This window comes from Chrysemys picta, chromosome 7 (genome assembly GCF_011386835.1).
Source record: "Chrysemys picta bellii isolate R12L10 chromosome 7, ASM1138683v2, whole genome shotgun sequence".
Classification (NCBI taxonomy): domain Eukaryota; kingdom Metazoa; phylum Chordata; order Testudines; family Emydidae; genus Chrysemys; species Chrysemys picta.
Window position 1 is genome coordinate 18890266 of NC_088797.1, and position 12999 is coordinate 18903264.

The 12999-nt window shown below is 45.5% G+C and overlaps 1 protein-coding gene across 16 annotated transcripts in view; it reads right to left on the bottom strand.

Annotated features, from left to right (window-relative positions):
• The window catches only part of TMCC1 (transmembrane and coiled-coil domain family 1), a 191856-nt gene extending 180085 nt beyond the window's left edge, over window positions 1–11771 (bottom strand). For 7 of the 16 annotated variants that reach the window (XM_065550877.1, XM_024105000.3, XM_065550866.1 and 4 more), the window contains exons 1-2: window positions 11614–11771; window positions 4392–4652 (exon numbers count right to left, since the gene is read on the bottom strand). The gene's annotated coding sequence lies outside the window, so the exon portion shown is untranslated. Of the gene's footprint in view, window positions 1–4391; window positions 4653–9808; window positions 9900–11613 lie in introns of all 16 variants that reach the window. The other 9 variants (XM_065550871.1, XM_065550873.1, XM_065550872.1 and 6 more) reach the window with 7 other exon arrangements.
• Window positions 11772–12999: the final 1228 nt, after the last annotated feature.

The window sequence follows — 12999 nt, forward strand, 5'->3', positions numbered from 1 at the left end:
TGTAGCCCCATTTAGCACCACTGTAATCCAATCTGGAGGTCATTAAGCAGGGATAACTGGCTACTTCCACTTTTTCAAGTTCTCTGTATGTATATGTATCTTCTTACTATATGTTCCATTCTATGCATCTGATGAAGTGGGCTGTAGCCCACAAAAGCTTATGCTCAAATACATTTGTTAGTCTCTAAGGTTCCACAAATACTCCTGTTCTTTTTGAGGATACAGACAAACACGGCTGCTACTCTGAAATTTGAGGGAAGTGATCACAATGCTCATACCACGTACAGACAGAAAAATACTTTGGCCACTGAAGCAAGCTGGAATGCCAGGAGAAAATGGGAATGCAAGAGAAGCCCTAAATCATGAGCCTTCTTAAAGAATCGGCAAATCCCTTCATTATCATACCGCCCCATGCACCATCCCTGCCTTACTGTTAAGCTACTCCACTGAAAGCCAATATCAAGCTTCAACCAGCTCATACTAATCCAAATGCCTATCCTGGACAGACAACAGGAACGTAGAGCCATTACACTGGATCAGATTAAAAGGATTTGTAGAATTTACTACCTATGCCAACCGTACAAAATACATAACAGGAGGTATGACAATACAGTGCTATGGAACGCTAAGATAGCCCTTAGGGTTAGGAGTTACACATCTGTGCCTATGATAGCTCTAAAAAGCAAAGAACAATCACTTGAGTGATCCTCTCTACACTTCCACTGCCTGAAAATTAAACAGCTACAATGAAGGCTGTCAATTGATTTAAGAGTCAGCCTGGACAATTGTCCTTTGTCCATCACTAGCAGAAAACCAATGAACAAAACCAATAAAGTTCTGGCCTGAAACTGTACATGGAAATGCACAGTGGGAAGGAAATCTGAGGACTTCAGATATTGCCAGAGCATGGGTAATCCACCATCCCCAATGGGACTGGGCACATTTTGGGGGTCATGATTTGGCCATTCTCCCTTTCTTTACAGCTAGGTAGGAGGGGGTTTGAAAATATTTTTGTCATAACACAGGGTCATGGAAGGAAAGGTTGAAAGCCACTGTGCTAGTCTATCCCTGACCTTCCCAATATCCTCCTCCTAAGGATATGTCTTCACTAGCAATGTTAAAGCTCTGCCATGGCAGCGCTTTAACATGGCTGTGTAGTTGCAGCACCAGCGCTGGGAGATAGCGCTGTAAAAGAAACAAAACCACCCACAAGGGGAGCGGCTCCCAGCACTGGGGTACTGTCTACAGCGCCGAAATTTACAGCGCTTTTCACGCCTCTGAGCGAGAAAGTTGCAGCGCTGTAAAGTGGCAGTGTAGACAAGGACTAAGAGGAACTTGGGGGAGGGACATAGTTATCAAGATCACTATCTAGGGCAGGGGTCTCAAACACATGGCCAGTGGGTCGCATGCAGCCTGTGGGGTTATTTCGTGCGGCCCGCCAAGCTCCCCGCACTCCCCCCACCACCTACCCCGTGTCATCGCGAGCCCCGCGCTGCTCCCTGAAGCGGCTGAATTACTGTATGTCCCTGCAGCCCCGAGCAGGGGGGTGGGAGGCAAGTAGAGGGCTCCGTGCTCTTGCAGCTCCCATTGGCCGGGAACTGGGAACCGGAGAGAATCTTCACCTCACTGAAACATGCACACTTCATCTAGCATGTCTGTAGTTATTTTATCTTTCAAAGACACAACAGTTAACCCTAGAAGAGTCCTAAAACATGCCGTCTGACTTAATACACATACTATGTTCCCAGAGAAGCACTTGCTGTTTAGGCAGTAAACCATCTTTGTATTTTGAAAAAAAAAGGATGTTTTCCCCCCTCAATCTGCCTGTCTGACACAGTGTTCTCTAGTTGTTAAAACAAAGGCCTGTGAGTCAGGACCAGGGTTTTAATCACATTTCCACCTTAGCCCCGCTGTGTAATCTTTGACAGCCACAACCGTTCTTCCCTCACTTTTCCTGTTTTTACACAAATATTTACCTATTTCCAAAGATGCTGCATCTTAATGTTTGTAAGGTGCTTTGAAACTCTAGATAGGAGTTATCCATTAATCCAAAGGTCTAAAACCCTTATAGTGGGCATTCTAAGCCACCATACCTAGAGGAGATCAGAAATTTCACTCACCGGTTGCATGTACATATATTCTGGTTTGGGAGCAGCTGTTCTTGATGTATTCTTGAAATGATCATGGCCATCTAAACTAGTGAAAAGAAACTCAAGCTAATAGACTACAAGACCAAATTAGTTCACATAACCAGTGAATGCTGGATTTATATCCTAGTAGTGTTTTCATAATCCAACAGACATCCAGACTGATTATAATCATGTGAATGGGTGTCACAAGACAATAATGTGTGTCAATACGTCACTCGTTTCACCACACTTCAATGCCCTGTAACTGGAATGCAAGTTTTGAAGAACTAGAAAAGACTATCCAGCCTTTAAGGCAATCTCCTTGTAATGTTTGTAATTTCTGCAGGTGGTTAATACCACGTCAGTATCTTTCTTTTAATAAACTTATCTGGTTACTATTATAGATGTGTGTTATTTTCCTAGTTAAAAACAACGTTCATCATTGTTTTCAGCACACAATGATGAGTTCTTGCTTTTCTGCTACAAATTACACACTTAAATAAACTCATCTCTCAGAAATGGGAACAGAAGTCAGGTCTCCTTACTGACTACCAGTCCCCTACTCTAAGCAATGCTGCTATGCTAGAGAAATTAATCCCCACAGCATTTTAAATTTCCTGCCTTTAGTCTGCCTCTGCCCCCATTTGAATTTCAGGATGTTAAGTATGCTCCATAATATGTATTAAATTAGTGTAAAAATGATCTAGGTCATGTAGCATGTTGTGTATTTCAGTTACACACCAACCTTCAAAAGGCCTTTCCTTCTCTTCCTCTCGCCCCCCCCCCCCCCAAATAAAAGAGGCTGAACCATCATACTCTTCTAGAACAATGACCTGCTTTGGCTAAATTCCACCACAGTGAGGTGGAAGTAGATTTTCTGCCTGCCACTGCCAGTGGATGTCAACATGGAAGTCTAAAATGGAGAGAGAAGATGGCAGTATTTATAAAGATTCATAAGGAGAAAAGACAGTATCATTTCAGGTAATATTGTACACGTAGTGATTCCTCAAGGCCGGAAGATACAAACCTAACGGATGGAATTAATATATTTCAGGTTCTTTGTTTCTTAATATAAGAAAATGACTCAGCTAAATAGAATTGGAAGGCAAAAAAGAGTCAGGTACACTGCTGACTGCTCTCTAGCCCCCAAGCACTGAGGCATTTTCATGGGACAATCAAGTCTCTTTTCCCGTTCCCATTATGTTATATGTGGAGGATGGTCTTGTAGCTCACACATGACAGGGAGTCCTGGCTGTGGTGGACTTGTGACCTTGAGCAAGTTACTACTTTTCTGAGCCTGTTGAATTCTGTAAGATGAGAATAATATTTACCTATCTTTTAAAGGGGTGCTGTGAAGATTACTAATGTTTGTAAAGCACTTTGAGATCTCGGGATGAAATAGAAAGTATTTTCATTTTGTTTCTGACTCAATGGTTGACAAGCGGACAAGGCATTAGCACAAGGAATATGAATCAGGTATCCCCCAGTTCTAGTCACCATTAATACAGACACCTTCTGATTTTGGACAAGACTTTTCATCTCTATGCCTGTGTCTTCTCTATAAAATGGGGAAAACACCATCTGCCTTAGAGAAGCATTGAGAAATTAGCTATGTTAATACAACACTGAAAATTAAAAGCTCTATAAACATTCTAAATCACTGTTACTTAAAGGAGAGAAAGGGTGTGGATAAAAGACACCAGTTACAAAAAAAATAACTTGCTTTTTTGAAAGAAACCTTTAGAAGAATCCTACAGTAGGTTCAAATGAGGTCATCTTACATATAATGCAATTCTGATATTCTGGTGCCAGTAATGCATCAGTGCACATGTGCATATTCAACCAATTTATTCTACAAAGTTCTTTATATTTTAGCAATATGTATTTAAGAACTGCATGTCAAGGGTTCTTTTTCCCAAGGAAAGAAAAAAAACCTGTCAGATCATATTTTCTTTCGAGTTTGATTTTCCTTCACTACACAAATAAAAATATTGCTTAACTACAGCAAGGGGGAGCCCAGGTTTCAAGAGAGTGCTTTCTGTTCAGCTATATAACAATTTACTATATGGCTTCTTTACTTTCAAACTCCTGGGCAACTGAAATTGTGTTTCACTGCCTACACTGCAAGGTAACACCACCAGTTCCTGTCTCTAGTAACCAAGTGCCATTGTTTTATTTCCCACTTTTTTTAAAAAATTGCATTATTTAGGACTTACACTGTCTTTCTTTTTTTAAATAAATGATGCTAAGAAGCATACATACCTCCAACAAATAACCACACTAGCTCTTCTTTTCTTGCATAGAAGTGCTCGCAGTTATAATCCAAAAATCTTCAAAAAAGTTTCATTTTAAAAAGAAATTGGAGATAAATTCCATAGGAAATAGGATACAGTCTGAGGTGTGGGTGTGATTTGTCTTCTAGATTTGTAGACAGCTGTAGTTAGTACTTTAGGTCAGTTTCAGAGCAAACCTTGACAAAAATGCTTCTTTGCACAGGAATAAGACCTGCTGGAATTAACAAGCCTAGCAAGAAACAGAAAAGTCATTAATAGCTGATTGCTGCTGTTTCACAGACATATACTCATGCTCTGCTAAGTCAAACAAAGTCTGATGCAGAGGAAAGAAAATTAACTATTACTTGGAACACTGAGCTTTTGACATAAGTGTCAATGCCTTGTTAAGCAACAACACATTTGAAATCAAAGGTAGGAAAAGGAGCCATTAAAATTAACGCCCATGCCAGCCACTTTGAGCTAACAATGTAGAGGTGGTGAAGTAGGGAGTGAAGAATACAAGTTCTTTAAACCTCAAGAATTTGTGACTATTATGGACTGTATTGCCATCATAGCACAGAGTACCTTGTTTCACGGACATGTAAGAAGTGCTGCAAGGAATCCAAGACCCAACATTTTCATAATTGCATGTGCATAAATACACAGAATTACACTGTTTGCAAATGCAATTGTGGTAATTGCTTGTGCACCTATTTTTTTTTTTAATCTGGTCCTAAATAGTAAACTATAAGTGAAAGATCAGATCAGACTGCCCAGTAAGAACAACTTGTTTGTCCTCTCCCTCCCCCCATTTACGGATTTGAAAGTTTTTATCAGAAACCTGTAAGAGCCCAATAAGGAGAAAGAAAGTGTCTTGTCTTTCATCCATGCTTATGAGACCCTGGTGAAAAGCCCAATCCTTAGTCCCCAACCTAAGCTGTCTGGACTCCTACTAGCATACTGCCCTCAACTCTGCTTAAGGATTTAATCGTTTCCAGTTTGATACATTTCAAGACTCCCTTCACACCACTGTTGGGAGACTATTCTATCTTTTACCCCATCCTCTCACCACACCAGTGGCTTCTAATTGTTGGGGTGTCTCCCCTATTCTTCTCCTGCCATCTCCATTTATGGAGTCTCTCCCCCTATGAATAGCCTGCGTATCTGCTTCTGATCAGCTTTGCCAAACACCAGCAGACTGAAACTGGAGACTTATTTTTCACTGCTGCCCTTAGGGTTCTGGACAGCAGCCATGAAAATGACCAGAGATTTGTCAGTTTCAGATCATTGAGGCTTGACAAAGCTATGAACAAGCAATTTGGGCACTGAACTGTGTGCCAATTCAAATAGCACTGCTTCAGTTCATATTCCACAGGATTTAACAGATATAGGATGAAATTTTACTTTGGAAAAATTAATCCCCTTTAGAAAACTCATTTACAATCTACCTGAAACAATGTAAAGTTATCCTGAAAGGGGGAGATTCAGCTTATAATTTCCATTAAGCAGACATACAGATAAGCTTCCTGCACTGTTTGAAGTGGGTGCTAGCCCACGAAAGCTTATGCCCAAATAAATTCGTTAGTCTCGAAGGTGCCACAAGGACTCCTCGTTTTCGCTGATACAGACTAACACGGGCTACCACTCTAAAAATTGTTTTAAAAGCATCCTCCTTCATGTCTAAAGGAATGAGCCCAGATAAACAGGGATCCAGTCTCTTGGGCAGCCATCTAAGCCATTCCATACAATCCCTCAGAATCATACTATAAAAAGCCTCATTACATGCTAAGGAATAGCCTACTACATGATAAAATAATCACTGTCCATACTGCTGAGTGAAACGGTAAACAATGGAAGTCAGTCCCGGCATGGATATGACCTGAGACTCAGCATATGATGCCATAACACACAAGTAATCAAGAATTTCAGCCTTGTTACTGAATTTATTTGCTTTGAAGCATAGATTTTTTACAAATTTCTGTATCTAGGTACCTCCTTGGGTTTTGTTTTATTTTCTCCTAGCAGCATGTTAAAGGAAAATAACTCAAGAAGAATACTCAGAGTTATTACACACTGCTTGGTGATATCATAAATTTCTTTCTAAAGCAGGAAAGACTTTGGCTGTATCCTTTTTGTAGAAGTTGCTGACCTATCATTTTAATCTACCTGACCAGAGGATTAAGTCTGAGCATTAAAAATTCTTAATTTTTTGTTGAACAGATTTGTAGTACAGAGACAATGTCCAGTTTTTTTTAAACTGTTAGATTATTTTTCTTAATACTAAACAAAGCATTTAGACCATAGACTTGACACAGAAGCTTATTTTGGATTATGTTGGAAAATCAGTGTCCCCAGGCTGCAAACTTTTACAGTAACTTTCAACTTTAAACTAACAGCTGATTTACCAGCCACTAAATCTTGGGTTTATAACAAATACTCATTTAACTCATGTGTGTGAATCTGCAAAGGTATGTGAAATAAGGCATTTCTAACAAGTTTCACTGTGGTAAAGAATAAGGGAAAGCTTGAAGTTAGAGGATGGGGGTAAAATTAGTTTCATGAAGCAAGGGAGAGTGGGGTTTGGTGGGATGGGTTCCAGGTGTAGCTGGTTGGGGCTCAGTGGTGTGGGAGTCCAAGGGCTCATCGGGGTGGTCCAGCTGTAGGAGCAGGTGGGGGTTCCATTGCAGGGGGTTGAGCAGGGGGTGGTCTGGGTGCAAGGGTGGGGATCTGAATGCAGGGGCTCTGGATGCACAGGTTGTGGCTCAATGGGTTGAGGGGTTCAAGTTGGGGGGGCTCAGCAGGGAGTGATCTGGGTGCAGGGGTGGAAGTCCAGATGCAGGAGGTGGGGCTCTGCAGGGGGATCTGGGTGCACGGAGGTTCTGGATGCAGGGAGTGAGGGGGCTCAGCAGGGGGTGGTCTGGGTGCAAGTGTGAGGGTCCGGATGCAGAGTGGAGTGGCTCAGCAGGGGTCTGGATGTAGGGAGAGTGAGGCTTGGCAGGAAGATCCACATGCAGGGGGGCTCTGGATGTAAGGGGTGAGCTCAGCGGGGTGGTCCGGGTGCAGGGGTGGTCCGGGTGCACAGGGGTTGGGTGGACAGGGAAGCTGATCAGTTTTACTTTTCAACTCAATTTTCAGCAGTGACTTACCTAATAACCACTATCTCTGTAAGTGATCACAGCAAGATACTAACACCAAGTTCAACTACTTAAGTGTGAACACTTCAACAGGAAGCTCAGTCACAATGTAAATTTCAGAAACAGACAGCCAAAGCAGTACAGTTAACCCATTTGTAAACATTGCATAGCGTGCAACAATTCTCTCAGAATTGTTTTCCACTGTTTGGAAAATTTCCAGCACATTTTTGGCACTACTACAGCCTACATAAGTTGTAACTTAGGATCCAACAAGTACTACACTTAGTTGAGATTCACTCATGCCTATTGTAGATCTGAAACATGAAGCATTGAAATATGTATGACTAACTAGTTTTTAGCAAGTATGCTAGTGTTTGAGTCTCTCTCTCTATTTATATAGTGTCTAATTTTCCAGCTGAAAAGAGTTACAATTAACATAGCACGTATAGCCTGAAGGATGTACAGCCATCACTGCCATAGGAAACTTTACACTCTTTTACTTATTATTAAAGTAGTGTGAAGCCTTGGAGTCCTGTTTGACTCATCACCAAGCCTGGTCAGTCAGGTAGCATCAGTGACAAAAAGGATCGTCTTCCACCTGTTTCCATGTATTTGTCACTTCTAGATTATATTGGCTCAGTGAACTACAGTAATTAAATTAGGAGGTGCTCAGAAACAAAACTGTATGATGGGATAAAAAGATGTCCATTAGGGGACTAACCCTACTACCCCGGGGGAGCAACAGAAACACCCCAGCAAGAGAACGAACATTTACATTTGACTATGCCACAGCAAAAGAGAGGCACTGGGATTCCTACCAGGTCATATCAACCACTGGTCAGTAGGTGTCCAATATAAACTGGAAGTCCCCACTCCATCCTCAGACTAATAAAAAGGAGGATCATTCAGCATCAGTTGGGTAGCTACAGCAAAGGTAGAAGGTTTCTGCTGATTTGCTCCTCCATCACCCTCGTAACCTTTCCAAAGGAGAAGTGGACACTTCTATGCCCCTGCTGCAGCTTTGTGCGATGGGACGGTCTCTACTACCTAACCTATGTTAACCTCCTTTTATGTCCCCCTGCTATTCAAAGCTGCCTCAAAGTGAGATAGAGATGAGTATCAATTTCCCTGTCTCCTCAACTGTGACACCATCTTGAACCTTGCTAATGCACTCTAAAGCAGCTTGAGACCTGGTCTGGGGGAGGTGGGGGGATTTTCGTTCCCTTTCAGAGTGTTATAGAAACTGAAAGAGCTACAAATAGGTTTTTAAAACGTACATTCTGTTGAAATGGCTGGTTTAACCTTCTGTATGTGCAGCACACTTACCAAAACAAGCAGATATTTCAATTCCCGGTAGAGTGTTACTCTCCTCTCCTGCATTTCTCCTAACCTTCTCTGCTTCCCCCTTCATCTGCTTCAACTCTTGTTTTCACATCTTCACTCATGCGGTCACCCTATATGTGCAACAGCCTTCTACTTCCTGTCCATCATGCAGCCTCTCCTACGCCAAATCTCCCCAAGTTCAAATCCTCCCTTTGCTGCCTGTCAGTGCCAATGATACCTCAACCTACTACATATGATCTGTTGCTCCCATGTTTTGTTTTGACTATGGAATCGTAAACTCTCTGAAGCAGGAACCTTGTCTTTATATCTGTCAGAAAACACTTGATACATCATGTGTTTATGGTATTACATGAGTTATTGCAGCTACACACAATAGTTAAAGCTGCCAACAGCCTATTCTAACCCTAACATCTTTATACACTCAGTGTTCTGAAACAACTGCCTTTCATGCTTGATCCCGTCCCTGAAAGTGATTTTTAAAACAATTACAGCCCATTTTTTAAATTCCTTGATGACTGTCAATATATTAAGTGAGACTTCATTTAGTACTCAACTTCTTATACAAGAAATATAGTTAAATGGGGGGGGGGGGAGGGGGAATGGACATCCTGGCATGTAGCATTTAATTAGGGGTTGTCTACACTGGCACTTTACAGCGCTGCAACTTTCTCGCTCAAGGGTGTGAGAAAACATCCCCCCGAGCACAGCAAGTTTCAGCCCTGTAAAGTGCTAGTGTAGACAGTGCACCAGCGCTGGGAGCACACTCGTGGAGGTGGGTTTTTTTAAAAAAAAGACTGCTGGGAGAGTCTGCCACGACTACACAAGCCACATTAAAGCACTGCCCACAGTAGACTAGCCCTTACTAAAAACAGTGAAATCAGAAATTGTCGTGAAGCTGGAAAAAAGCCAAATAACTAAAACATGTTACCTGGGCATTTGCAGAAGTGTCGCTGCTACAGTATCTGAAGATACCACAGCATCATCATTGGCACTGAACGCCTACAAAGTATTCAAATTTCCTGTAGATTTAAACAGCATCTTTAACAGAGGCATAGCAAAGCCCAGTTCAACACACGTCACTACTTTTCAACTATTAGCTAGAGAAGCTGGAGCTCACAAACACTGTCCCCACCAATTACTTCCACTCTCTGAACCGCATCCATAATGCACCGTAAAGTATAAGGAGCCCTTGCTTTTCCTTAGATGCACCTACACTAGTGTCTGACTCACAGTTCTCCTCCTACTCCCCCAGCCTTATTCACTCCGTTCATTGCTAAATCAAGACAGCTTCAAAACATAAAGGTGTCAAGCACAGATTTTTTTTTTTTTAAAACAACCCCTCCCAAAAAAGGAGATGACTCAAACAAGAAAGTCGCTGCCCAGCATGTTTATGCTGAAATTTGATGATACAAACAGTCTCGGCCGATGTTTTAACAACAAAACAACCTTGCACAGTCCCATTTTTCCCCTCTGCCCATTTAAAGTGTTCCATTCTTGCTATGGTTATTCCACCCTGGAAAGCAAAAAGTAGAGAAGCTGTTTCCAGTGGCAGGAAACACAGTGGGATAGGATTAGAAGAGCCAGTGTGAACGACAGATTTAAGGGAGAAAAGGCAGTGATTTTAAACTATTCCAGGAACTGATCAATAATGCTGAGGGGGCACATCCTCCCCCCCCACAAAAAAACAGAGGTTGCTCCCTCCCTTTGACCCACTACTTTTCCCCCCAGACATCCTCCCCCTCCTCCAACTGGATGGGAGGCTTGTTCCTCTCCCACTCCTTGCCCCCAACTCCAATTCAGAGCAGACACTTTATTTTGGGGCAATGAGACCAGAGACCCTTAGGGCCAAGCAAGGGTGGAGGCTAGGAACACAACCAGCTGGAAAGGGGATTAGTGACCTCCAGGAAAGGACTCACACACACCCCGAGAAGAGAAAAGTGGAATCAACCCCAAAAAGGAAGAGAAATGTGTGAACTCAGCCCTGGGGAGGAGGAAGGGCAGAGGGATTCTGGTGACAGAGAGACGGAGGGGGACTCCAGGCCCCGGGGAAGAAGTGGAGCAGGCGGGAATGGAGAGAAGCTCGGGCCTGGGGGCAATGTAAGTGCCCCAGGGTGGTAGGAGGGAATAGAGGAGAGCTCAGGCCCAGAGGGGACAGAAGGGGAGAGGGGGGACGGGACGGAAGGGGAGCTCAGGCCCCGGGGAACAAGTGGAGCACGGGGGAACTGAGGGGAGCTCAGGCCCCAGGGAAGATGTAAGTGCCTCGGGGGGGGGGGGGTGGAAGGGTCCCGGGGGAGCTGGGAAGGGAGCTCGGGCGGGTCCCGTGGGAGCAGTGGGGACGGGAGGGGAGCTCGGGCCCCTGGGGGGGGGGTGGAAGGGCCCCGGGGGAGCGGTGGGGACGGGAGGGGAGCTCGGGCCAAGGGGAGCGGGGGGGACGGGAGGGCAGCTCGGGCCCGGGCGGGGGGGTGGGAGGGCCCCGGGGGGGACGGGAGGGCCCCAGGGGGGACGGGAGGGGAGCTCGGGCCCCTGGGGGGGTGAAAGGGCCCCGGGGGGGACGGGAGGGGAGCTCAGGTCCGGGGGGGGTGGGAGGGCCCCGGGGGAGCGGGGGGGACGGGAGGGGAGCTCGGGCCCCTGGGGGGGGTGAAGGGGAGCGGGGGGGACGGGAGGGGAGCTCGGGCCCCGGGGCGCAAGGGAAGACAAAGCCCCTGCAGCTGGAGGCGGGAAGGGGCCACTTACCGGCTCAGGGGCGGGAAGCGACACCCGGTCCCCGGCTGCTCTGGCGGCGGCTGCCCCATCCCCGGCTCCCGGCGCCGCCACCACCAACCGTCCCGCCCCACTGCAACGCCCTACGTCACCACGCAGGCAACGAGATAGGTCACGCACTGTGATGTCAGGGGGCTGCGCCAGCTTAGGACACGCCCATCAGCAGTGGGCGGAGCCCTCTCCCCAAATCAGCGCAAGCCCCGCCCCTCGTGGGAACCGCGTTTTGAGACCCCCCCTTTTTAGCTAAAACAGAGATTTGGGTTTAGGGGAGTTACCAGGGGCTAACTTGGCCCTACCTGACTGAATGAGGAGGGGTATTAGTTTCATACAGGCACATTTATCAGGTGTCAAAGGTTTTTCGACATCATTTGCCATTGCACACAGAAGCCAAGGACTAAAACCTACAACCAGGACAAGCCCAGAGCTAAGGTTGCCCACTTTCTAATTGCACAGAACCAAACACCCTTTCCCCGCCCCTTCTCCGAGGCCATGCCCCCCGCCCTCTGTTGCTCGCTCTCCCCGACTCTCATTCCCACATTGTCACCGCGCTTTGGTAGGGAGTTAGGGTGTGGGCGGCGGTGAGGGCTCCAGCTGGGGGTGCAGGCTCTGTGGTGGGGCCAGGGATGATACTGCGGAGCCACAGTATTCTTGCCAGCAAGTTAAAAAAGTATGGATTGGATGAATGGACGATAAGGTTGATAGAAAGCTGGCTAGATCATTGGGCTCAGCAGGTAGTGCTCAACGGTTCGATGTCTAGTTGGCAGCCAGTCAGGGCCGGCGCTTCCATTTAGGCAACCTAGGCGATTTGGGGGGGGCGGCATTTTGTAGCATTAGTAGGAGCATTGCCAGCAGATCAAGAGAAGTGATTATTCCTCTCTAGTTGGCACTGGTGAGAGCACATCTGGAGTATTGCGGCCAGTTTGGGGTCCCCCACTACAGAAAGGATGTGGACAAATTGGATAGAGTCCAGCAGAGGGCAACAAAAATGATTAGGGGGCGGGGGGAGAGGCTGAGAGAAGAGACGTCTGCAGAAGAGTGAGGGGGGATTTGATAGCAGTCTTTAACTACCTGAAGGGGGATTCCAAAGAGGATGGAGCTCGGCTGTTCTCAATGGTGGCAGATGACAGAACAAGAAGCAATGGTCTCAAGTTGCAGTGCGGGAGGTCTAGGTTGGATATTAGGAAACACTATTTCACTAGGAGTGTGGTAAAACACTGGAATGGGTTACCTAGGGAGATGGTGGAATCTCCATCCTTAGAGGTTTTTAAGGCCCGGCTTGACAAAGCCCTGGCTGGGATGATTTAGTTGGTGTTGGTCCTGCTTTGAGCAGGGGGTTGGACTAGATGACCTCCTGAGGTC